The 27,296-nt window shown below is 41.2% G+C and overlaps 1 protein-coding gene across 1 annotated transcript in view; it reads right to left on the minus strand.

Moving 5' to 3' along the window:
* Positions 1-1,716: 1,716 nt before the first annotated feature.
* The window catches only part of IRS1 (insulin receptor substrate 1), a 65,631-nt gene continuing 40,051 nt past the window's right edge, over positions 1,717-27,296 (minus strand). The window contains exon 2 of the mRNA XM_015093559.4: positions 1,717-6,266. The gene's annotated coding sequence lies outside the window, so the exon portion shown is untranslated. The remainder of the gene's footprint in view (positions 6,267-27,296) is intronic.

A 27,296-nucleotide genomic window follows, 5' to 3' on the forward strand; every position in this document is an offset into this window, starting at 1 on the left:
CACTCCAACTAGACTTCCCTCAAATTAATACTAATTAGTGACGTTTACTTGTAATTTCAGTAGAAGTTAGAGTGATGTTTGCTTTGCAATACCACTGGGAGGGGGAACAAATTATGTTTTTTAAAAGAATAAATGGAGGAAGCCAATATAAAGTGAAGAGGAAATAATGACTTCAAGCATTTATTCAGTCACGTTGTGCGCAACTTCTGAACAATAAAAATATCATTGACACTGCACGCCAGGCAGAAGGAAGAGTCTCTGACCTGGTGTACCAAGTAAGGATAGGAAAAACAGAAATATCAGTCTTTTTACTCTCAGTGGAGCATCATGCTCATTAAACAAAAATTAATTTAGAAAATTATATCTCAAATCTGTTTCCAAAGTGTTCAGTAATTTGGGTCTGCCCTAACAACATGAGACACGTCCATCATCTGTTTATTTAAGCAAGAAAGCTTAATAAAGCTTTCTTTTGTAAGAAAGCTTAAGCTATTTATATATTGGCCACATAGTTTATTATTTTCAAAAATCATTGATGTTCCATCCCTTCTTATAGTGAAACAATCCAAAGACTCCACTTGTACAGAAATCAGGATTTTCCAAACGTGCCAACTACAAGGGTCATCTATTTAAATACACGTTCCCAGGCAGCTTCAGGGGATCAGCATTTTGAAAAAGTGACTCCAGTCATCAGATAAGCTTGAGCAATACTTCCCAGCTGGAAATACTTCCCATACCCATTCTCAGCCCTGACTTGTACTGGAATCTCCTAGAGAATATAAAAAGCAACTGAAGGTGCAAGGAACTGAGAGAGTAGCAGCGAAACATATACATTACCATATGTAACATGACAGCTAATGGGAAGTTGCTGTGTAACACAGGGAGCTCAACCAAGAGGGGTGGGATGGTGGGGGTGGGAGGGAGTTTCAAGAGGGAGGGGACACATGGCTGATTTACGTTGTTGCTGGCAGACATCAGCACAACATTGAAAAGCAATTATCCTCCAATTCAAAATAAATTTTAAAAAATGAAAGCAATGATACCCAGGCCCACTCCAGACAAAGTGCATCAGCCAGCCCAGATCTGCATCAGAAAAAGAGCTTTGCTGAAGATCAACAAAGAAGGCAAGAGACCCTGGTTCAATTCCTGGGTGGGGAAGATCTCCTGGAGAAGGGATAGGCAACCCACTCCGGTATTCTTGGGCTTCCCTGGTAGCTCAGACAGTAAAGAATCTGCCTGCAATTCGGGAGACCTGGGTTTGATCCCTGGGTTGGGAAGATCCCCTGGAGGAGGGCAATGGCAACCCACTCCAGTGCTCATGCCTGGAGAATCCCCATGGACAGAGGAGTCTGGTGGGCTATAGTCCATGGGGTCTCAAAGAGTTGGATGCAACTCAGCACAGCAACAGAACACATATCTTTCTACCCCAGGAAGGATGGATTTTTGCTCCTCTCTCTCTTCCCATTACTTCACCACCACCAAAAGCAACTCATAGTCTGTCTTTTCAGAGGTCTTCTTCTTTATCCTCTTGGCCATTGGAAGCCAGGTGAAGAGAGAAAGGGTGAAGTAAATCTATCCATTCAAAAATCATTCATTAAAGCATTTAAACAGTGTACACTGCTCTTACCCAATCAAGTCGCCCGGAAAACTTTAATTGGCAGTTTGTTTCATGTCCCATAATCAAAAACATGAAGGATCACTAGCATTCACATCTGTGAATTCATTTAGACAGTTTTCTTTAATTAATGATGAAGACACTACAGTTCTAAGTACCAGACAGAATCAGGGGGGGAAGAAAAACTGAAAAATAAGCATAACACTCTAAAGAAAACTTGGAAAAAGTGAATCTAAATAAAAATATAGACCTGGCTGGTACCCATTACATATATACATCATACATATGGTATACACATATATACAGTAAATGTTTTGGTAGCAATACAGACCATGCATTGGTCCTTTTGAACACAGATGAAGTAGCACCAGAGGGAGCGCCACCATCTTAAGATGATAAACCTAACTGCACACACATCAAATGAAAAAATATAGATGTCTTTAATTTGGCCCACCCTGTAGCCAAGAGGTGTAAGGAAAGAACTTTGTAAGAAAAATGGTTCCAGGAACTATATTCTTAAGCCAATAGCAAAATTCTAACAAGAAGAAAAAAAAAAAAGCACTAAAGATGTTCATACAAATTTTTCTGTTTACTGAATTTGTCCTATCACATGGTATCTTGATTAACACTGAGGAAATTAACAAAAAAACAAAGGGAGAGAGAGGTGAATAGCCAAAGTCTGTAATACCAAGATCTCTTGGTGTACACATCACAGATGCCATCAACAAACTAGGAAGACACCTCTCCAGCCATGCCTTATGTTTTTCTAATCATATTAGCTAATTCTAAGCTCTGGATTACTGATAAATTCATTAAAAGTAGGGTCAAACCCCTCCAATATCATTCCACCTCCTCTCAGCAACTAATTTGATGCTTTGGTTACAAGTAGGGAAGAAATTCAATATGCCATCTGACCCATACCTCGTCTGTCCACCCTTAGGAGACTGATTTATAGAGCTGTGGAGGGACCCTCATGATCCTCTCTGGCTTGGCTTTAGAAATGACCAATGGCACCATTAACCCGTTGATGGTCTACTGATTACAAGGCTCTATTTGCCCTCCATGACTAAGCTTACAGAGTGAAAGTCTTTTCTCTTACTGTTGGCAAGGTCCGTCCTATTTCCTCATATCCCTAGAAGCATATGCTTCTTCCTTTCGAATTTCTTAGCAACCTATATAAATGCAGCATTACCTCCAACGAACATATACGAGGTCCTAGGAACGCTAACTCTCCTGTCAAGTCATTGCAAAGGATCGAGTTTCTATCTGGCCTCCATCCATTCTCCTTCCCATGCCTTCCAGAGGGTCTCATCTTTCCCCAGTCAAGGTCTCAATCTGTGGAGTGTTTCTAGTTTCAGTGCCTCCCCGTGTGACAGATCAACCCATAGAGCTCTGCCAAAGCAGCTGGAATACTGTGCATTCATCTCATTTTTTGTGGCTTTGTCATCAGTGGATGATGACCTTCCACCCCCCTCCTCCATTTTGAAACCACCTGTAGTAAATAAAAATCAGTTTTCAACTACACGGCATACTGTATTCAGGATGCAGGACTGACTGAACAAAACAGGGCTTCAGCATTGCCAAATACTGTTTCTTACGGTTTAGTAAAACTATTTAACACTTTAAAGATCCCAGATTTAAAAGACAGCTAGGAGGCAAGCATCAGGGAAAGAAAAGTTAAAAATCTCTACTTTTGGCTGGATGGTTTTCAGAAAATTCAGTTTTTGCAGTCAACGTCAGTTCGTCAAGAGAGTCCCTGACCTTTGAAAGTTAGCAAGAAATAGCCACAAATGTAACATCAGTACTGAATTGTCATTATTGACTCAGGTGGTTGATCATTAATGGATTCTCTTCACTTTTAGCTGGTTCTAGGACCTTTTTTGTCCCCCCAGGACAAAGATATCATCAAAGTCATGGAACATATTTGTTCTTTCCACAAAGGAGAATTTTAAAACTCTGCCTAAAGTCTCTAAGAAAGAACACTGTGAAAGGTTGGTGTCATGAAGAAAAAGCCACTAACTTATAGGTTAACCAGAGGCCACTAGAAGTCTCATTAATGTAAGCCCTTGGCTGGCCTACAAATACTTTGAAACGGATAAAAGCCAAGTCTCCCAAATAAGAACTGAACACAAGCACTTAGCAGCTGAAGGTCAACCCCTCACGGAGACAGAGCATGTTTCCCTTAAATACCAGCAACTTCCAGTTTTAAGTGGGTGAAGTTTGATACTACCAGCAAACCCAGCTCAGGGACCACTAGAAACAGCTTAAATAGGAGTGTCTTACCTTTATCCTACATGACTCAACAAAACAGATGAGAGGAACAGAAACCAAGAGATGTGTTTTCCCATCCGGTTCATTTCCTGTTCGCACCGGAAATATGTTAGTAATCCCACATGCAGAGGTACCTTGGTAATACATATTCAAAGTTTAGGTTCCTTGAGAAATAACCACCTTTATAGGAACGTGGGTGGGGCTGACTTTGTTCACTGATTATCTCTCCTTGACTACTAATGTCCTCAAGGGAAGAGAGCGGGACAGCTTGCTTCCTTCCTACACAAGCGAGAGTATGAGTCAGAATACTTGAAAAATAAGAGCTTGACTAAGAAAGTCTTTTTTATGAAAGGATACAAAAACAAAACAGTTTCATATCAGATTTTAAAAATTGGTGGTGTTCTCTCCTGATAGGAAATGATGTCATTCAGCAAGTTCCTTGAAAACAATGGGTTCTTATGACTACAGACCTATTTATCTTAGAAATTGATGAGCATGCAAATGCTTAGAATCTGCAATGGTGAACATTGTACAAGAGTCTGTGAGGTACATGTCATCTGGCTGAATTAACAGTAACACGGGCCTCAGCAGGGGAAGGGGTCCTCTGATCTCTACTCCCTTTTGAGTAGAGCTGGGGGTGGGGGTGGGTGTCCCTGACCCATTGACGCACAGCCACTGCGATGGCCCCCAACCCTGGCCCCTTCCTGGCAACCCCTCCCCCAACCAGGGAGCTCAACCCTTCAGTGAAAGAAAATCTTGCTCCTCTCAACAGCAGGGCTGGGGATTCCTGATAGAGCGTTCACACGGACTCCAGGGGAGCCTGATACTAGACTTAATTCACTGAACTTTTAGGAAGTTTCCTGATCAAAAGATTCAAAACTTTGTAGGCAATTTCTTTTAGTACATTCATTGCCATTTCTCTTTCACGAGGAAAAATTCCAAGACGTGTGTACTTTCCAAACAAGAAAAGGATTAACATTTTCACTGCTGGCTAGATGTTTCCCTAGCAGGTCATTATGCTTTGATGTGCTCTCTGCACCCTGGGTTTTATTAACTAATCACACACAGGCCAGTAGCCACCAGGGCGAATGGACCAAATTACATTCGGTTAAATAACATTACACTGGACGTTCTCAGAAAACATGAGATAGGAGTCTTAAGGAAAAGTGACAATGTAGCCCTGGTCATTGTAAAAAACATGTTCTGGAATTTTAATTTCTGGTTAGAAATGAAAGACAAGTACTCACTTGTCTTACATCTTTCTTGAGACAATGCAGGAAATGAAAGATCCTAACGTGTGCAACAGGAAAAAAAATTTGGTGGGAATGGAACAGGAAGTGGGGGAAGGGGGAGAAGAAAAGATCAACAGTCTCTAGTTTATTATGAATAGAAAGAAATTTCCAGAATTTACAAACACCCACATTATTCATTCCAAAGAGAGCTTTTGATTCAAAGGGATCACCCATGTCTCCTCTTTACAGTATATACAAAGGAAGACACTGATTGCCTTTTCTTGTAATTTTGCTTCCATTCAATTGCCAATTTTAAGCTGACACTTGAAAATACCCAGCAGAATATATCCTTCTTCAGTTTCATTAACATGGCCTATTGCCTTACAGAAAAAAAAAAATACAAAATTAAGATCAATTCTTGTAAGGATCTCAGCTCAACATCAAGGCTATATTACAAGAGATAGTATCAGCAAATAGAACTATACAATTGAGAACCAAAATCTATGGCACTATGATTCTTATTATATTACTTTTCTGAATTACAATCTTAAAACAAGGATCGTACCCTATTCTACTCTTGTTAGCCTTGTTTTAAGCATTTGCTCCACTCTTTACAATAGAACACTGTATACTTCAGTTCCACATCCCCCCCAAAAAAGATGTGCTGTAAGAAAAGTTACATTTTAATTTAAAAAATTACACATATAAATCAAAAACCTATGTTAAATATTTAATACTCTCTCCACCCAACGCAACAGTTCCATAGGAAATAATTTACAATGATGCTCTGTCGTACACGGTTTCAGCAGCAGATGAAATGTGTCTTGTAAATGCAATGAGCGTAAACTCATTCTCTCGTGGCACGGTGGCCCATCAGCTCATGTGGCCAGCTAAGTCCTTAAGGTTGAAGATGAAGTTTATGCAGACTCATTGTTCTGGTGTCACAGTGCTTTTTTCTTGGCACGATATACAACGTGCAGTTCAGTCAACAAACTCCTGAGGATTGTGTAAAGTAAACAAACTGAAATGGGTGCATCGTACCATCTACTGAGGAGGAAGATGTGAGGTCCTGGTTGTGAATCATGAAATATTTAGAGTCTGGGTACCCATGAGTTAAAGGAGGATTTGCTGAGGTCATTTAGGTCTTCATTCTGAAAAGAAAAATGAAAGAATCCGTCATCATCAGCATCTCAAAACACACGTTCAATCACTTCTTTAGGGTTTTTCTTTCAAAAGGGACAGGGGGACAGCATGGGATAAACTGAAGTTACAGGCACAAGCAGTACTGAGTACTTCAGAAAAATAAACAAACTGTATTTAACTTCTTTTTTTTCTTTCAAAATGCAAGAGTCTAAAGCAATCACAAAGTCACAATAGTCAATATTAAGTCAGCAAACCAATCGATGTGGTTTGGAGGTTTCAGAGGTTTAGCAACACAAAAACACAGAACACTTTGATGTTCTTATGATCAAAATAAAAACGTCCACTGCAGCTTTTGTGTAAAACAACTACAAAATATGGTAAGCAGGTTACCGTCAGGCTATGCTTAATCTCCTTTTGATTAAAAGTCAAATGGAGATTTTAGAATTTGAAGTTGCAGGGTTTTCCCATTATAAAATCTGAAATTGGTTTTTAAGTTGACATTAGTTGATAGGAAAATTCTAGATGCAAAAGAATGTCTAAGCAAAAGAGACCTAGTTAATCATTAAATTTAAAAAGGGGGTTCTAATTTAGGTCTAACAGAGATAAGTTATTCTGGCAGAAACACAACATTTCTTCTACACAGTTTAAAAGTCAGATCACAATGAGTGTTACCCATTCCCCTCAGGAGGAGACCCCTTCTCAACCTTATAAAAGTCTCATTCGCTCTTAACATTAGATAGTCCTTCTGAGGGCCTTATTTTTCCCGCATCCAAAAGGTATCTACAGAAACATCAATATTTATAGGATGTCCTGAGCAGGAGGAGGCACAGCAGAGCTAATCAATAAATACCTGTCAAATAAGTAAATGGTTGCATTAAGTACTATCGAGGCTACAATGGTGAATTCTGCTATAGGCTCTGCTTTCCAGAAATTCTATCAAGGAAGGTAAGCTTCATTCACAAATAGAGAGAATGTAAAGTTGAAACAGGGTGAATTCCACAAAAGGTGCAATAGGCAAAAAGCTGTTTATCAGTGGTCCCCAATCTCTTTGGCATCAGAGACCAGTTTCATGGAAAACAATTTTTTCCAGGGCTGCAGAGAAAGGATGGCTTTGAAGTGATTCTCATAAGGAGCATGCAACCTAGATCCCTTGCATGCACAGTTCACAGTAGGGTTCACACTCCTATGAGGATCTAGTGCTGCCACTGATCTGATGGCAGGCAGAGTTCAGGCGGTAATGCCAGCAATGGGGAGCAGCTGTAAATACAGATTAAGCTTCCCTGTCTTGCTCATCCATCAGTCACCGCCTGATGTGTGTTCCAGTTCCTAATGGTCTACAGACCAGTAACAGTCCATGGTCCAGGGGTTAGGGACTCCTGCCCTAGATGTACAGAGGAGGGAAGAACATTTCTAGCTGGGAGTGTAAAGGAAGCACCTCACTGACACACTTGGCTTGGTTTGGAAGCCATGGAAGAGTCTGGAGATGTGGCAATGGTGTTTCAGTGCTGGCATGTAGCAGGAACTCACTAAATATGAGTGGAAGGAATGAAAAGGACAAGGCACACTTCCCACGGAGGCCACAGGACACAATAAGCCCCAGGAGGGATGAGCACACAGCCCTGGTCAGGCCAAGTGAGGAAGGTAGTTTTGTCAGAACATGGGATATCTGCAAAGGGGAAAGAGGAGAGACGTCTACAAACGTAGGTTGTGTAGGTGGTGAGGCACTGTGAATAGCAGACCAAGACGTCTTTAAATAAGTGAAGGGACCACAAGGACGTGCTTTGTGATACGATCAGCACACAGCAGTAATGATCCATGTCCATTACAAGGACAGCAGCAGACCTGAAAGTCTACACAAGGTAAATGTTGACCAATGCAAAATATTTTTCCCCTCTGCCTCTCGCTCTCCTCTTTGCAGGAGAGTATGGCTGGGACCCAGCAGCATTGATCATCTACAGAACCGCTTTCAGGTAAGCTGAAATTTACCAGATGAGGATTCAAGTTTTACTAAGAGATTTCTGTTCATTTCACAGTATTAACTTCAGCCCTAAATGACAGATAAAGTCTGTGTTTCTACCTACAAATAAAGACTTGACATGGAGACATCAAGGTAAAAACAAACAAACAAAAAAGCACACCAGGCTTATCTCTTTTATTATCAAAGACAGGATTTACTTCATGTGGTTGCTACAAGTGAAACAATAACCTAGCCTTTCTAAAACCCCAGAGATCTTACTTACTTTCAAGTTTCTTCTGAACTTATACTGCAATCTATCAAAATGTTCCTACCAGGATATCTATGTACAGCTTAACACAGTTTCATACGTCCTAAAATTAGGTAAGAAGGCCATGTTTTATTAAAAGGCCTGAGACAAACATGCTGCCAATTTAAAAAGTCAAGGGTATGCTTTTGATTTTACATCTGGCTCTTATCCAGAAGAGCTGAATGAACAGCTTAGCACAGGAGCAAACTATAACCAGTTGTATCATCACACGTGCCAACCTGGATGGATGCACAAGGGTGGAAATTGGGGCCCGTTTGAGGAGAGGAAAAGAAAAATATATGGTCCCTGGAGGCTGAAATCTATTGCTGTGGACCACACACACATACCCTTGCACCCCTGAAACCATCCTAGTAATTTTCCACAAGCAGTATGTTCAAAGGGCAGGAAATCAAAGGATATATCGATTCCATCATATACTGCCCCCTCCAAAAAATTTCAGCATACTACTTTTCAAAGCCTTTATCGTAAATCCTGATCTACACAGGCCTCAGTCACTAATGCTATCTACCAGTGCTAGCTAGTCTAGGAATAAGGTAAGAAAGTGGTAGGTAAGGCTGACATGGAGGGGACAGGAACAGAAGCTATCAATAAGCAAGAGAGGAAAATGTAAAGGGACAGTCTGAAGTTTGCCCACTGTTTATTTTTGTGCAAGGGTGTGTGTGTGTGTCCTTACATAAAGTTTAGCTACTGAGTAAACAAGACAGATTTTTCACAAAGATCCTCAGTGAGGACTCTTGCACACGGCCACCTCAGATCTGCATACTTATTCCAAGCATGCAGCATTGTTCAAAGCATTTTTGGAATGCCTTCTTCAAGTCCCCTTTCTTTCTTGCAACTGCCTTCTCAGCTTTGGGCATACCCTTTTGAATGGTCTCTATAGCAGCCAGTTTGGCCCTTGGAGGGCACATCTGATCTTTGGAGACAGTCAAAAAGCTTTGAGACCCAAATATGGTGAATAAAAGAGCTGATTAAGCTGGGTAATGGTTCCCAGTGAGGTTTTATCTAAAGCCAAAGAACTCCAAAACTAAAGTTCCAAAAACATCACTGTAGAGTTTTGTTGGAAAGAACTGTCCTAACTTTACAGACAGACCTTAGCAGATGCCTCATGGGACTTCAGTTTATCTGTCTATATGCCTACCACTACGCACTTGCAATCCATAAGGGCTGAGCTTAAATAAAGCAACACACTTGAAGAAGGGTAACCATGCAAATTTATTTGCATGCATGGCATGATATAGTGACTAAACAACCAAAATAGACATCTATGAATGTATATTCATACATTTTCGCAACTTGGAAATACACCCATCCATTCTAAGCTCCCAAGTCATTAAATGCAATAAACATCTGTTGAGTGACACAAATACAATGGTAAAGACTGTAATACATACTGAAAAAGAAGACATGGGTAATGTGTGTTTAATGCAGTTTATATATACAATTTCAAGACTCCCAATCAACTACACAAGGCAAACATTGCTAGGATGTTTTACAAAAACTCATTTGTAGCACTCATAAACTGGAAACAAGAAAAGGCAAAACAAATCCTTGGAGAAGAACTGTGCAAATATCAAATGGTGATGTTCCTGTGATATATTCTCTCGAGTTACATCACTGGGGAATAACTTTTGAACCCAGAAATACGATGCACCTGTCACAAGATTTAGTGCAGGAAATTACATTTTGACAAAAATTTCATCACCACATCAGCATCTATGGTCCACATGTGTCTTCTCACAGGATAAAATACGCCTAATCCTGTTGGCAGTAATGAAAAATGTAATTTTTAAAGCATTATCAAATAAGTCAACACTTGACTATGCTACTTGAGACCTATGGATTATTGCATTATTGTATCCAGTAGGAATTTACATCTCCTGGACTCGACCCACTTAAACTCTGCTGGCTAGAGCTGAAAAACAAATAAAGCTTCTGCTTCCTTTCACACTGTCTCAGCCTACTGATTAGTCTCCACTGGGTGAGCAGCTGAAACAGCATACAGTTATGATATAAGCACAAAAGAAGGATCTGCTCCTTTTCAGCAATGCATTTTTAGCCAAACCCACTGTCTAAAAGTTTTTATCTTGTATTTAAACACCTTGAAACTCCCTGCCAACTTGTTAAGTGCAACATAGTTGAAATACCTGGTTAGAACATCACTTTCTACTTTACTAAGAAAACAGGAGTAAAAATATTGTAAGTTGCTGGGCTGTTGTCATGCACTAAAATGTAGCCAGAAAGAAACTCTTCCTCATCCAACTATGGCTGGAAAAAAAAAAAAAACTATAGTAATGACTTTTCTTCAATGGAGATCATTGTTTGAGATCTTACACTGTAGACTCAACCAGAAAAATTCATATAAATAAATTCCTCCACTTGAAGAAATGTGTCAAACAGCATATTTCTCTTTCGCCTAACATAAACAGCTGTGACTGAAAACAAAAAAACCTTCAGCATAATAAAGAAAATTTATAAGAGATAGTAAATGTAAGGAAGGTATAAACATAATTCATTATAATTATTATAATTCCTGTCACCTAAGGAAAACTACTATTTAGCTATGGTTCTGATTTTACTATTTGCTTAAAATTTTTGAACTTTTAATATTCTATATCTAATGTCAAAGATGTTTAAGTAGCAAAGAAGATAATGCTTTAATAGATTTAATATTTACATCTTCCCCATTCTGAAAAATCTGTAATAAGATAAAATGTTAACCAACTTTTTAAACCTTCTTGGTATTTTAACCCCTTTCCCATCCTCCCAATTCATTGTGTATGGGGAGAAGTATGATAATTTAAAAGCAGGGGAAAAAAAAAAAACCCTCTGGCTTCTTGGGTTTGTTTTCCAAATGCCTAAGTCCTTAAGGAAATGGCACAGGCAAAGTATTTAGAAAAATTGGTGGGGGCATAGGGAACTCCTTTCAGAGGAGAAGATTACCTTTGATTGGGATTAGAAAAAGAAAGAAGGTGGAAGGGATGTGAGAGCAGAGAGGTTGGTGGGGAGCTCTGTACCTTGCAGGATGCTGAACATGGCACCGGTGATATTTCTCTATATCCTGTCTTCCCAGGTTTGTTAATTTCTTTTTCACACAGTTATATTCAATTGTGTACTATTAACCATGACCACAGTTCATTTCTTCGGCAACCCCACTGATGCTCATGCAATTAATTCACAGTCACGTACGGATATGAGAGTTGGGCCAAAAAGAAGGCTGAGCACCGAAGAATTGATGCTTCTGAAGTGTGGCGCTGAAGAAGACTCTCAAGAGTCCCGTGGACAGCAAACAGATCAAACCAGTCAACTCTAAAGGAAACCAACCCTGAATATTCATTGGAAGGACTGAAGCTGAAGCTCCAATACTTTGGCCACCTGATGCAAAAGAGCCGACTCATTGGAAAAGACTCTGATGCTGGGAAAGATTGAGGCCAGAAGGACAAGGGGGCAACAAAGGATGAGATGGTTTAATGCCATCACTGACTCAATGGACATGAGTTAGCGCAAACTCCAGGAGATGGTAAAGGGCAGGGAATCCTGGTGTGCTTCCATGGGGTCACATGGGGTCACAAAGAGTGGGACACAACTGAACAACAACACATGGCCAATTTAAAGCTGACCAAGCCTTCTAGAATGCTTCCGTATAATAAAACACCTTAGAAAACACTGCAAAATTCCTGTTTTTAAGTGTACCTGAAACCTGAAAAACAGACCCAGTAGTTCTTTTTTAAACCATCAGCATCAAATACATTTATAGTCCTGGTAGTGTACCATGTAATCTCAGATGGATAAGAAAGAGCAGGGATCTATCTGATGGACTGTGTGAAAGCCCTTATGCAAGGAATTTCCTGGCTCAGAGTTTGGCTTGTATGTGCGCTTGATGGTAGCATCTAAGGCGGAAGCAGAGTTACCAGCCCAGCTACCCAAGGAACAGAAAATTAAATCCAGAGAGCTTCAAGTTTTGGCCAGGGGGACTGTCTCTCTGCTTTTCACAAGGTACTACTGGAAGTGTGCAAGCAACCTGAGACTTTGGGAAAAGACAGATCTAAGTAGTGAAAAAACATTCTCTTTTAAAGCCTCTGACCATAATCACCAAAAAGAAGAAGAAGAAAAAAAAATCAAGTAAGGATTGAACTCAAGAAGTCAAGTCGGAAGTAAGACCCAAGGTATTTGCTACTTTATGTTGAAAGGAGACAACCATTTTAGCTAAAGAAAGGCAACCAACATCTTTCAAAATAGGCCAGAAGTGAGCTGGAAAGACTTGGTTTCATGGTCTTAAATGGCAAAGGGTAACCGACCGGCCAAGCCAGTGCTTTAATGGAGCTGCTTAAATAGCAGTTTTGCCCAGTGCGAGTCACATGGGGGAGGGCTGGTGAAAATAACACGGTTGCTGGCCAGCCCTTCCATGGCGCAGAGTTGCCAAGGGAAGAAATTCAGGGAGAGCTGCCAACATGTGAGAGGCCATCTCACTCCAACTTCCCTTTTGTCCCAGGGAAAGACCTTCTGGCAGGGCTGGTGACTTCAGGAGACCACCAATGAAGACAGACACACGTATTATGCACAGGAAAGAAGAGAGGGAGGGACCAAGACACTGCCCATCACGCCTGTGGGCTCCCGCTGCGGTCCAGCCGGCTGATGCTGTCAGCAGCGTGGATTTCTCCTCCCCCAGCAACACAGGGGCAGAAGACGAAGGGGCTGAAAACTTTTCAAGAAGGCTAGGGAGCTATGGAGAAGACGATTTAAACAATGACAACATATGGTCTTCAACCATGAAAAGTACTCCATCAACAATCTACTAAGGAAATCTGAATAAATATTCAGAAAATTTTGAAGCCAAAGACTAATCACTTCAGTTACTAACCATATTTTCTTAAAGACGGAGCATGCTGATAAAGCCAAACGTAATTAAAACATAAAGCAAACGGGGTGTCAACACCCTAATAGTCTCCCCCACTAAATGTGAACCCAAATGCCTCAAATCTCCCTTCTGCCAAAATTCTAATCTATCCCCATGTAGTAATACATGAAAATCAAAGCAGAGGAAGTCAGAGAAACAATCCCTCTAACATTTCAAGTCAGATCACCTGTGCTGGGGGACAGGAAGTTTTCATTTTCACAGAGCTCAACTAAAATAAACCTGTTACTTGAAGACATGAAAATAATATGATCTCATCTTCCCTACCTGAGGAAGAAGGTCATAAAAGCTGCTTTCTTGCGCTTTCATGGGAGCTCTTTCTGCAGTATATTCTCCCCAACAGGAATTACAATTGCACCTCTGAGGTTTATACTGTAATTTCATACCAGTTTGGTTTGTTTGTCTGTTTGTGTCATGTTCAAAAGTATGGGACATAGCATTTATTTGGCTCTGATACAAGTCTGTAGACTTAAATGACAATCACTTCATTTACAATGTGGTGTAGAAAGAGTAAAAAAGTGTTCGCAAGACTGCTTCTATTAATTAGGCAAAAAGAAAGCAGGTGAACCTCATCCCCTTGCCTTTTTTTTTCTGTTAAACACTAAATAGACGTCACAGTCTATGCCCACTCCCTAGAGTCTTCTCATAAACTGAAAGAAAGCAAGCGCCTGAGTGTACCTTCGAGTAATTGTCCGGCTGCTCAGTTGTTCCTTATCAGCCATCATCAGCTTTTCTGTAACAGCCCAGGAACAAGAGTATAGAACAAGCATTCTCACAGACGGCCCTAGGTCTGCAGAGGGCTGAGGCAAGGATCATTAACGTCACTGACATCACTTTTGGCAGCCAGAGAAAAGGGAAAACCTGTGTTTAATCTATTTCCTACTCACCACAAGTTTTAGTCGGAGTCCCCGATAATATGGGTTGCGGTTGACTTTATGGAAGAACTTGGTAATGCAAGAAAAATGTACTGAATTGAACAAGCATCTTTCAAAGGAACCACGAGGTACCGCAGCCATGTGGCCCTGATCTCCCTCCTGTAGGTGTTTTGGTCATTAAACTGGCCTAACAGAGAACAGGGCCATTGCCAGCTGGTCCTAGGAAGGTCAAATTCAGTAGAGGACTTTCCCTACTACACTCATCTGATTAACATCTCCTGAAACACATCATTGTAAATCACAAATAAAAAGGATTTAGCCTTTGTCTTCCTTCTTTTTGCTTTGAGTATATCAAGGGGAAGTGCTGGGGAGAATTCATCTGGGATTTTTGGCAGTTAGGTATGCGTGAGCATGCTCAGTTACTCAGTCATGTTGGACTCTCTGTGACCCCAGGGACTGGAGCCCGCCAGATCCCTCTGCCCGTGGGATCTCCCAGGCAAGAATACTGGAGTGGGTTGCATTTCCTTCTCCAGGGGATCTTCCCGACCCAGGGACGGAACTCGCCTCTCCTGCACCTCCTTCACTGGCAGGCAGAGTCGTTACTACTGCACCATATAGTTAAGTGAGCTATTTTTCTTTTTTGCCTTAAGCAGCCTAAATAATGAAAAAACACTCTCTGAAACCAACTGTTTCCCTTGAGCTGCCGCTACCTGAGTGATATGTGAATACCCTGTAAGCAATCTTGAGTTCTAAAATGTAGTTTAGGACACTCCATCCAGAAAGGTTATTTTGAGAATGAAGATAGAGCCATTACACGGTTGTTGCATTTTTTTAAAGACTGATCAATTTTAACTCAGGACTTATTTCCAAGTTAAACTTAAAAAAGATTAAAAAAAAAAAAAAACCTAAGATTGTACATTCTCTCTTCTCCTGCTTCTCTTCCCTCCATAATTTTGGGCAAGTTATGAACTCTTGTAAACCAATGTGTTGTCACCCGTAACATAGGCTAACAGTGCCCATTCCATAGGGTCATCTCTTGAGGTTCAACAAGATAATACATGAAAAGTTCTCATCATTGTGCCTCACTTCACTTTGACTTTTCACTTTCATGCATTGGAGAAGGAAATGGCAACCCACTCCAGTGTTCTTGCCTGGAGAATCCCAGGGACAGGGCAGCCTGGTGGGCTGCCTTCTATGGGGTCACACAGAGTCAGACACGACTGAAGTGACTTAGCAGCAGTAGCAGCATAATAAGCCCTCAGACATTAACTCTTACTGGTGCTGTTCTCATGAAGAACTAGAAATCCTTGGATCTCATATCCCCTCCTGATAACCTGAACACATAGCAGCCAAAAATGTTCTGGTGGGAGAGGGAAGCAACAGGGAAGCCACAGACCAGATGGCAGCCAAGAGCCAAACCTGAAGTCAAGATTAGGAGGTGTCTTGGGAAGACAGAAAAGTTACTTCAGAGAGAAGGTGGGTATGGAGGAAAGGCCAGAACAAAACATAAAAGTAGTCAAAGTAGTAGTAGTAAAACGCAAAAATAGGACCTTGTGTGATGAAGTCCTGGATCTTTAGACAAAAAGTCTTGTCTTTAGACAAGACGAAGACCTGCTTACCTATTGAACACAAAGGGAACAGCTCCGCTGAACACTGGGATAAGCAGCACCAACAGGTCTTTGAGCAGCTCTTCAGTGGATGCCATCTACAGAAATGTCACAGAAAGGCCACTTCTGCTGCTTGCCAGGAAGAAATTAGAAGCTTGAAGATCCCCACCCTATCTAAGTCAGCTAACGAAAAGATTTATACATGAAAGAATTTACAAAGAGTTCTCATGAAGAGGCTTAAATGGATGTTCACTGGGACTCTTAGGCACTCTCTCCAGGTGCTAAAGCATGTTTCTGATTGTTGGGGAAAGGACTGAGTGGCTGTTGTTTCTGAATTCTTTTCCCCAATCTCTCAACTGAACAGGAGAGTGAGGTCAGTGCTGCTTCGGGAACTTGATGAAAAACCAATTGCTGCCAGGTGCACATGTCTAATTGCTGGCAGCTGGAAAAGGAAGGGAAGACATCAGAAAGATGATCTGGACTAACTGATAATGGACACATCAGTCGCATCTCTAAGGTCTTTGAAGCAGTGATGCAGATTTCTAACCAACTGCAAACACTTCTTTATTGTCTTGGATAAGGGGGCAAAACTCTTCCAGTGGAAAAGAGGGGCCGACCTTTCATGCACTGACCCCAAGGCTCCTGGTCCTCCACTTTCATCTTTCAAGTCTCACCTCCACTGTGCCCATTCTTCCCTCTTTTCTTTCATTATCGGACATCTCAGCCTTGTCATTTTTGACTTGGAAAATGATATTTGCTGAAAATTCCCTACCAGCATGCTGAATTAAGTGTTTCATGCCAGTTCAGGCCTGAACTAGAAGCGTTCTGAAGACAGTTGGGCCAAGTTCTTAATGAAGATGTAGTGACAACTCTTAAGGAATCCTTATGAAGAATATTTATTGGGGGCTCTGAGGTAGTCACGGTCCCAAAGGAAATAAATGGGGTCTGTGAAGGTGATCCCCAGGCCCACTGGAGTACCAGGCAAAAGTCACCTGGACTTTAGCTAAAAGGTACTGGTGGGGCTAAGCCCACTTCTCACGCCTGAGACCTTCTAGCCTCCATGTATTCCATGAAGTCTCTAAAGCAATAATTCTCAATTTGAATGGGCAGGGATAATTGCCCCCCTCAAGGGACACTTAACAATGCCCAGAAACACTTTTGGTTGTCACAGGTGGAGTTCAAGTAAGAGAGAAGCTATTGATATTTAGTAAGTAGATACCAGAAGTGAAAAGTGTTAGTCGCTCAGTTGTGTCCCAGTCTTTGCAATCGTATGGACTGCAGCCTGCCAGGCTCCTCTGTCCATGGAATTTGCCAGACAAGAATACTGGAGGGGTTACCCACTCGCTTCTCCAGGGATCAAACCCCAATCTCCCACACTGTGGGCAGATTCTTTACCATCTCAGCCACCAGGGAAGCCCAAATGGAGACCAGGAATATACCAAGTATCCTACAGTGCACAGGCCACCTGCGACAAAGAATTGCTGTTATTGTTTTTTAGTCACTCAGCCGCGTCTGACTCTTTGCAACTGTGGTCCACCACGCTCCTCTGTCCATGGGATTCTCCAGGCAAGAACACTGGAGTGAGTTGCCATTTTCTTCTCCAGGAGATCCTCCCAACCCAGGGATCAAACCTGGATCTCTTGCCATTGGCAGCCTGGTTCTTTACCACTGAGTCACCTGGGAAGCCCACAGCAAAGAATCACCTGGCTCCAAATGTCAGTTGAGCTGAGTCTGAGGAAACCTGTTAGGGAAGAATTGGAGGGAAGAAGTCCTCTTGGTTCTGAGGCTTTATTTCTGATTGTCACACCATGACCTGAGTCCCAAGGGCACCTCCCAATTTATCACTGATGGGAAATTACCTCTATTGTGTCCTGCAGCCTCATGACCTAGAAGACATCTAGTTAATCTGATTAACCAGCCCTACCCCATGTTTGCCTCTGTCCCTGCTCCAAAGGAAAACAGGAATCTTCTGGATGCAATGAACAAAGGTGACTGAAGAGGGGAGATAAGCAGGATTGCTGAGACCAAAGCAACAGATCTAGGGAAAGACTATCACGGTGTGATGATGCTCCTCTTGTTCTGACCCACAGGAGAGAGATCAACCCCACAAGGAAATGCATCTGAACACTCCCAGTCTGTATCTCCGCCCAGCTGAGCCAGGACCTTCTGTCTGGTCTTGAATGAGTCATTTGATCTCATTTTGCCTCCACAGTACAATGAAGTGGAGAAAACATCTCGTTTTCACAATCACTTGCAAAGCTCCACTAGATAACAAGAGACGGACATTGTGAAGCAGGAGACAGTTTCCTTATGTGGCTTGTGACTATTAGTCCTGCTCATTGCCCTTCAAATATCTGGGAGGAGAAAAAAAAATTAAGGATTAGGTCCCCTCTATTCCAGAGTTAGTCAACTTTTAAATTAAAGCCACTAACTTTGCTCTCTCAGGGGAGACTCCTAAGTCACAAAACTGTTTCCCACACGTTGTTCTCACTTTATGAAATAAATATCCACCTTGGAAGATGATTTATTACCAAAACAAAAAAAATAGTCAAAGTACAAGACTGAGATAGAAACAGCAACTGGAATTTCTAAATATAAGATGTGTTCCCAGGAAGACACTTTTAGGTCTGTTTTCCCTCAACTTGAAGAAAAATAACAGAGGAGGTGGAGGAAGGGGGCAGGGCACATGTACCATCATCCGTAAGAGAATTCAGGTTCAAAATTCTAAAATCTAAACCATGAGCAGAAAGAACAAATTGATTTCCAGGTAGTTAAATACAGATTTTTTTCTGATAAAACTTCGTGATAGTAATAAGAACAGATCCTCTTTTCAATACTGGCCCCAGAAGCTGCTAAGGTCCTAAGATACACAAAGAAAACAATAGCTTCTATTCTTTCTTGACTGTAGTCTGAGCTGCTGACAAAATGCCTTCAAAATAAAACCGAACCACACAATTTCACCATTACTATCCACCAGCGACAGGCTATAATTAACACTTAATTAACAGCTCTATGATGAGCTCTGCTGAATTCTGCTCAAAAATTGTCTTACATTTTTTCCATAAAACCAAGTCACCAGTGGACAATGGCCTACCTGTTTACTTGGCTTCTCCACTCTTTCCTTCCTCAAGAATCAGTTAAAGAAGAACGGGACTAGGTTGAGGTCCAGACCAAGACAGATTCTTCAGAGATGCTCGTCTTCCAACTTTTAGCTCTCCTCACTCCCAACCATCAGCAATTCCTAACAGAGACCCTAACACAGCCACTGACTTAACACACATCGTGTCTTCTTGGAACCTCCCTAGTGAACTTCCAGTAGAAATAAAAGCCCTTGCAGAGTCTTTCAACAGAGGAGCAAGCACTGGGAACACCCAGATCCTTGCTAAGTTCTGTTCTACAAGAATTAGCTGGAGAAAGTCAATAGGAAAGTGGTTTGAGAACCACTGCACATAAGTAAATAAGCTGGGACCCTTCTCCATGGTGGCCTTCTGCCCCTGCCTTTGGCCATTCATTCAGTGATTTATTAGCACTTGTTCCAGAGACAGAGCCAGGAAATATAAGAAAAACTCAACAAAAAGTAAACTCATACAATATCACTTATAGTAGTGAACTCATACAATATCACTTATACGTGGAATCTAAAATATGATACAAATTAACTTATTCACATAAGAGAAACAGGTTCATAGACTTAGAATACCAACTCATGGTTACCAAAGGAGAAAGCAGAGGAGAGATAAATTAGGAGTTTGGGATTTGCAGATACACACTACTATATGTAAAACAGATCAACAGCAAGGTCCCACTGTATAGCACAGAGAACTATATTCAATATCCTATAATAAACCATAATGGAAAAAATATGAAAAAGAATATATCTATGAATCACTTTGTTGTACACCAGAAACTAACACACTATTATAAATCAACTATACCTCAATTTTTTAAAAAGTCCACTCAGCAAGATTTTCCCACCTGAGAGTTCTATCAAAGCGGTAAGGAGGATGTTACAATGACTAAGCTAAATACACATATGGATGACAATTATCCCAATTTTTGTTTTAGACACCCCATTCCTATAGGCAACTTCCACTGCATGATCAAGTCACTGTATAAAGGTCTCTTGGATTAATAGGAATAGAACAGTCAAAGCAGTCCCAGGCCTGATATTATGGGGACTTCCCCAATGGCTCAGCAGATAAAGAATCCACCTGCCCATGTAGGAGATGCAAGGGACATGAGTTCAATCCCTGGATGAGGAAGATTCCTTGGAGGAGGAAATGGCAACCCACTCCAGTATTCTTGCCTGGAAAATTCCATGGATAGAGGAGCCTGGCAGGCTACAGTCCAAAGGACTGCAAAGAGTCAGACACAACTGAACAACTGAGCACAGTGGTACCTTGACCGTGTGGTTAGTTAAGAGTTAAAATGATCACTAAATGAGTTGCCTCAGCTCACAAAACTGGTTAGTAGTAGCATGGAGGTAAGATGGAGTCTCTCCACCCACATTCTTTCTAACCATGAGTCACTGAACTCTCAATAGCCCAACTCTTAAGAAAAGCAAAATAGAAAAAGAAGATAGGATAGTATTCCATATATATATATGTGCAAAACAAACTCTGTGGCAGTCCAGTCACTCAGCTACAAGCAGGGGTTTCTTTAGATGATGGACGCTAATACGGAACAGAAAAAGACCTCCTCTAAAGCCTCTGAGACTATACATTTGTTGTAACTGAAGATTACACAGCAATTTAGTTTGAAATCTTTTAACATCATGGGTATGAATAGGAACTGAGATAGAAGAATACTTGCTAAAAATATTTCTGCTTTTGCAATATCATGCCTGACTTTGGCCTCCACTGTTAAGGCATAGTAGAGAAAAATACAGAAAAAATAAATCACAGAGAAAATAAAGCAGTGCTTGTCTCCTTTTAATGTGCTTAGGGTCTCCTGATGATCTGGTTAACAATAAAGATTCTGAATCTCTAGATTTGGAGTGGGGCAGGCCCCAGATTCTGCATTCCTAACCAGCTCCTAGGTGATACCAGGGCCACTGATGAGAGGACCACACTTCAAGGAGCAAAGGAGTGGTGATAGTGGTATAATTGTTACGTTGCATCTGACTCTTTTGAAACCCCATGGACTGTAGCCCGCCAGGTTCCTCTGTCCACAGGATTTCATAGGCAAGAATACCAGAGTGAGTTGCCATCTGCTTCTCCAGGGGATCTTCTCGACGTAGGAATCGAACCCACATCTTCTACACTGGCAAGTGGAGTCTTGACCACTGAGCCATCAAGGATTACACACTGAATCAAAATATGCTTCCATTTTCCCTGTAAGAAAATTAAAGATACCAAGGGAACATTTCATGCAAAGACAGGCTCGATAAAGGACAGAAATGGTATGGACCTAACAGAAGCAGAAGATATTAAGAAGAGGTGGCAAGAATACACAGAAGAACTGTACAAAAAAGATCTTCATGACCAAGATAATCATGATGGTGTGGTAACTCACCTAGAGCCAGACATCCTGGAATGTGAACTCATGTGGGCCTTAGAAAGCATCACTACAAACAAAGCTAGTGGAGGTAATGGAATTCCAGTTGAGCTGTTTCAAATCCTGAAAGATGATGCTGTGAAAGTGCTGCCCTCAATATGCCAGCAAATTTGGAAAACTCAGCAGTGGCCACAGGACTGGAAAAGGTCAGTTTTCATTCCAATTCCATAGAAAGGCAATGCCAAAGAATGCTCAAACTACCGCACGATTGCACTCATCTCACATGCTAGTAAAGTAATGCTCAAAATTCTCCAGCCAGGCTTCAGCAATACGTGAACCATGAACTTCCAGATGTTCAAGCTGGTTTTAGAAAAGGCAGAGGAACCAGAGATCAAATTGCCAACATCCGCTGGATCATCAAAAAAGGAAGAGACTTCCAGAAAAACATCTATTTCTGCTTTATTGACTATGCCAAAGCCTTTGATATACGGATCACAATAAACTGTGGAAAATTTTGAGAGAGATGGGAACACCAGACCACCTGATCTGCCTCTTGAGAAACCTATATGCAGGTCAGGAAGCAATAGTTAGAACTGGATATGGAACAACAGACTGGTTCCAAATAAGAAAAGGAGTACGTCAAGGCTGTATATTGTCACCCTGCTTATTTAACTTCTATGCAGAGTACATCATGAGAAATGCTGGACTGGAAGAAGCACAAGCTGGAATCAAGATTGCCAGGAGAAATATCAATAACCTCAGATATGTAGATGACACCACCCGTATGGCAGAAAGTGAAGAGGAACTAAAAAGCCTCTTGATGAAAGTGAAAGAAGAGAGTGAAAAAGTTGGCTTAAAGCTCAACATTCAGAAAACGAAGATCATAGCATCCGGTCCCATCACTCCACGGGAAATAGATGGAGAAACAGTGGAAACAGTGTCAGACTTTATTTTTTGGAGCTCCAAAATCACTGCAGATGGTGATTGCAGCCAGGAAATTAAAAGACACTTACTCCTTGGAAGGAAAGTTATGGCCAACTTAGATAGCATTTTGAAAAGCAGAGACATTACTTTGCCAACAAAGGTCCATCTAGTCAAGGCTATGGTTTTTCCAGTAGTCATGTATGGATGTGAGAGCTGGACTATGAAGAAAGCGGAGTGCCAAAGAATTGATGCTTTTGAAATGTGGTATTGGAGAAGACTCTTGAGAGTCCCTTGGACTGTAAGGAGATCCAAACAGTCCATCCTAAAGGAGATCAGTCCTGGGTGTTCATTGGAAGGACTGATGCTGAAGCTGAAACTCCAATATTTTGGCCACCTGATGAGAAGAGTTGACTCACTGGAAAAGACCCTGATGCTGGGAAGGATTGGGGGCAGGAGGAGAAGGGGACAACAGAGGATGAGATGGCTGGATGGCATCACCAACTTGATGGACAGGAGTTTGGGTAAACTCCTGGAGTTGGTGATGGACAGGGAGGCCTGGTGTGCTGCGATTCATGGGGTTGCAATGAGTCGGACACGACTGAGCGACTGAACTGAACTGAACTTCCCCGTGAGTATTAATTCATTCTCCAAAATCTCTCTGAAGAACAAGGATGATTCCACGTGCTGGTATCTCATCCCTAGAACCATCAATGTGTGCAGAGGAAGACCCGGAAGTAGCACATTGGATAGTATCGGGATGAGGCAAAGCCATCATGACTTAAAGGAATCAACATTTGAGAAAAAACTGAAAAATAAACACAAAAAGATAGTCTGTGTGTGCTAATAACCTCCATTCAGGTCAACAGGCAGTAGGAAATTGATCCCCATTTCTACACAAAGGCAAACAGCCCTGAGTCAAGAATATGGCCATCAGTCTGATTTATCAGGTAGTCAGTTATCAGATTCCATTTCCCTATCCATGAAGTTTCACAGGAATGCAACGCCTTCATTATTAGATGGCAGCTTCATTCCCTGGGCTGGACCCTGTGCTCTGACCAGGAGGTACAAGTTTACTGGTCTGGAACAGAAGCCCAGGCAAGGCAAACATAGATTTCTAGTGGCCTGAGGAAATAGCAGGAAAATGATGAGGTGGCCAGAGATAGTCTCCAAGAGCTAATTCCACGGGGTATGGCAGTTCACATGCCGTGCCTTTCACACAAGTTGCTACGCCAACCATTTGGGACAGAGAACGTATTTCGCTAAGATCTCTGGGAGACAACAGGAAGGGAAACTGCTGTTGGACCCACGTGGACACTGCACTGTGGAAGACTTTAGGGCCCCCAGTGCCACCTATCGGGGACGCAGGCACCTGAACAACCTCGAACAACATCAGTGAGTTTCTGGTAAAATGCCATTAAAAGCACCTAAGTCACTAGCCTGTAGCAAGGCTTAACTGAGAGGGTGACTATAAAACATGTGACACAGACTCTGACAATTGAGCCAATTACAGAACAATTCATTCATTCCATCCAGTAGCTAGAAGCCACCAGAAACCATAATGGGAAGGGGACAGAAGAGGCCACAGCCACCCTGACACTGAAGCTCTCTGCTCTTGGTCATGCCGCAGACATGAGTGCAAAGGGGAATATCTCAAAAAATGTTGTCATGGAAACTCCAACATTTATACTCATCATATGACACCACTAGTCTCAAATTAGGAATATTGCCTGAGTTACCGCTGTTTTAACACTGGGTCTGAAGGCATTGGAGAAGGAAATGGCAACCCACTCCAGTGTTCTTGCCTGGAGAATCCCAGGGACGGGGGAGCCTGGTGGGCTGCCGTCTATGTGGTTGCACAGAGTTGGACACGACTGAAGCGACTTAGCAGCAGCAGCAGCAGCAGCAGCAGCAGCATGAAGGCACTTCCTATGTGGTTTTGAACTTACAATTTAAAAGCTGATCCATTATTAAAATTGATTGTCCTTGGTGAGTATAAAGCACTTTATGCTTTACTAGTTGAAAGGAAAAACTACATCTATGCATGGTAAGTTCACACCATATTCCATATATTCCATGAAGTTTAATTTCCTAAGACCGTGAAAAAGCTTGACTGACTAATATCTTTTCCCTAATAGTTTTTGAGGTTTTTTCTCTGCAACTCTCAGCTTGATTTATCAGTGTTTAATACATAACTGGCACTCAATAACTGTATTATCTAAAAAAGTATCTATAGGAAAATCATAAGTACTCATACACATATTCTAAGGTCCAAAAGACTTAATTAAGGGCAATTTCAGCCAAAGAAGAAATGGATTATTAAGTTTTTGGAGATTTGCCTCACATTTGACAGTGAGTAAAGTCAGGGTTTGTTAACCTTTTAAAAGTATTATACTCTTCTGCTAAACAAAATAAAAATCTCAACCAATTTTTTAATGCTACAAGTCAAATATGGCTAAGAAAATAAAGAAATTTTAATCTCAATTATAACTGATTTCAAATAATACAAACTCTTGTCTTCTCCTTCCTCCTCAAATATTTAAGCAAACCATTCCTAGGGTAAAGATGTGGTATATAAAATTACCAAATCCACTAACACACATGAACACATCACAGTAATTTAGAGTCTTCATCAACAATATAGCCAGCATTTGCTTCATGTCAGGCACTATATTAGAGGTTTTAATATGCATTATTTCATTTAACCCTCACAGCCACCCTAAGATTCTTCTACTATCTCTGTTTAAAAATGAGTAAACTGAGGTTCAAAAAGAATGAGTATATTCCTCCAGATCTCAAAGATAGTAAGTGAGGCAATTTGGATTCAAAGCCATGTTCTTGATCATGAATGTATAGACAATGCTATAAAAAGAATGGGTGGAAGTGCTGTCAAACCTCTCATCTAAATAGAGGCCACTAGAACATACAAAGTTATTTTTATAAAAGGAAATGAAGAGTAAGCTTCATGTTTACAAAGGGTAATGAGAAATTACATAGTGAAATGCCATTCTGATAAATCTATATGAAATCAGCTAGAACAACATTTCACATAATAGGCACCTGGATATCGGAAATGCCTTCCCTTCTGGAAAATAGTTTGCAAAAGAGATTGTCATCATAAAAGCACCTCTTCATCCCTTAATTCATGCCCTCCTAGAAAAACAGTAAATGTGAAGTCTCTCATTCCCTGGAGAGTCTAGACAGTGGTAGATGCAAGCAACTGGGTGTGACTAATAGATTCTGACAAACAAACACAAACAGAGCCCTAAGGTGAAGAGTGAGGCCTGACATTTACTGGCCCCATAAAATAGAAACCCTTTTCACTCTAGGATCGTAGCTCTTCTGGCCCAGTGCTTGCAGCTCAAGATCTAGTGGGCTCGGGGCTATTTTTATCTGACAACTTTTCCTTCAGTCCCTTCCACCCTTTATTTAGAAAGCCAAAATAAAAACCAAAAAAAGTATACTTCTAGAGCCATAAGCCATAAACTAGAATAGGTAAAGAGAAGTCCTCTGACATAGAAAGCCAAAAAAGAACAGAAGATGAAAAAGTAAATCATAAACAGCTGTATCTCCCCTCCCAACTGTTTACATTCTTAGACATCCACTTTTCAAAAATATTCCCTACGTAGATCAAAACAGGCTGTACTTTGAGAAGGGGCAAACAATGACGTTAGCTTTAAGATATTACACAGTTTACATATAAACAGAGCTGAGTTTATGTGCCTTATTCTGGTTGTTGAGAACAGATCTGAAACGCTCAAATAGAGAGCTATCATTGTGTTAATTATCTGTCTACAGAAAACTCTAAAATACAAAGGTGACCTTTACAATTCTCTAGCTTGAGTGTATGTTCCCCATTTACGGTATAAGATACTACTGGCTTCACCAATCAAAATAATCCAAAAAGCCTTCTCAAGTTGAACTTGGATAGCACAAGCCCTGGCTGACGGTGAACGCAGTTACTGGGGGCACTCTGTCCCTTCATTTCCCGTACTTTCCTCCCAACTTTCCCCCTCCTCCTCCCAACTTCCCCCCTGCCCTTTCCCCTAATCCCTTCTACCTATCACTCAGAGCCACCCATAAATACTTCTCAGCATTGATATTGATACTCATCACTATTATTGGCCCCATACCAATAACCACTGTTCAGATTCTCGCCTTTGAGAATTACAATGCGAATCCACAATTAACAACCCTAAGGGCATGGATCTCCCCATCCCATCATCACCTATGCACCTGGAAGAGGAGAAGGAAGGACTTTAATCTCTAAAAGTCTAGTTTGTTACATTCTCGAGACACCAGCAGTTGGCAAAACCTCTTTAAAACATGCCATCCATTCACAGACCTCAAGGCATTTACTTTGAACTGTCCATATCAAAGGAGAGACTTCATTCTAAAATGCTCCAGCTTTAACTGAACACAAGCCCACTCCATCAGGAGTAGCCAATTAATGACAGCCAATAAAAAAATTCAGGTAGATAAAAGATTTGGCTGTCCTGAACTATCATTAAGAAATCATTTATCCTATACCCACGTGTCTCAGGTATAAGCCAAGGTGAATCACCAGCTTCATCTTTCTGAGAAAGTTCTGATGTTAAAATCTGGCATTGATGACCTCAATGAAATCAAAACACATGCTCCATGGAAGGTGGTGAAACAGCCCTGAATATGCATTCCTTGTCAGTGAATCATGGTTGCCCAAAAGTTTCCAAGGACTGTTTGTAAACATTAACCCTACAACAAGGTCAATGTCTTGACATCCAAAAAGGTGGCTCCAAGTGTTTCACACCTAGAGGTTTCATGATGAATAAACAAAACAATATATTCCACCTTTAGAACATTAGTGAAAAAAGGTAGTTTTGAAATCAGATGACTTTACTGATCAATTACACCTTTACTGCTACATTACAATAGCAATGTGAATTCAGACTCAATGGTCCAA

This window comes from Ovis aries, chromosome 2 (assembly GCF_016772045.2).
Source record: "Ovis aries strain OAR_USU_Benz2616 breed Rambouillet chromosome 2, ARS-UI_Ramb_v3.0, whole genome shotgun sequence".
Classification (NCBI taxonomy): Eukaryota; Metazoa; Chordata; class Mammalia; order Artiodactyla; family Bovidae; genus Ovis; species Ovis aries.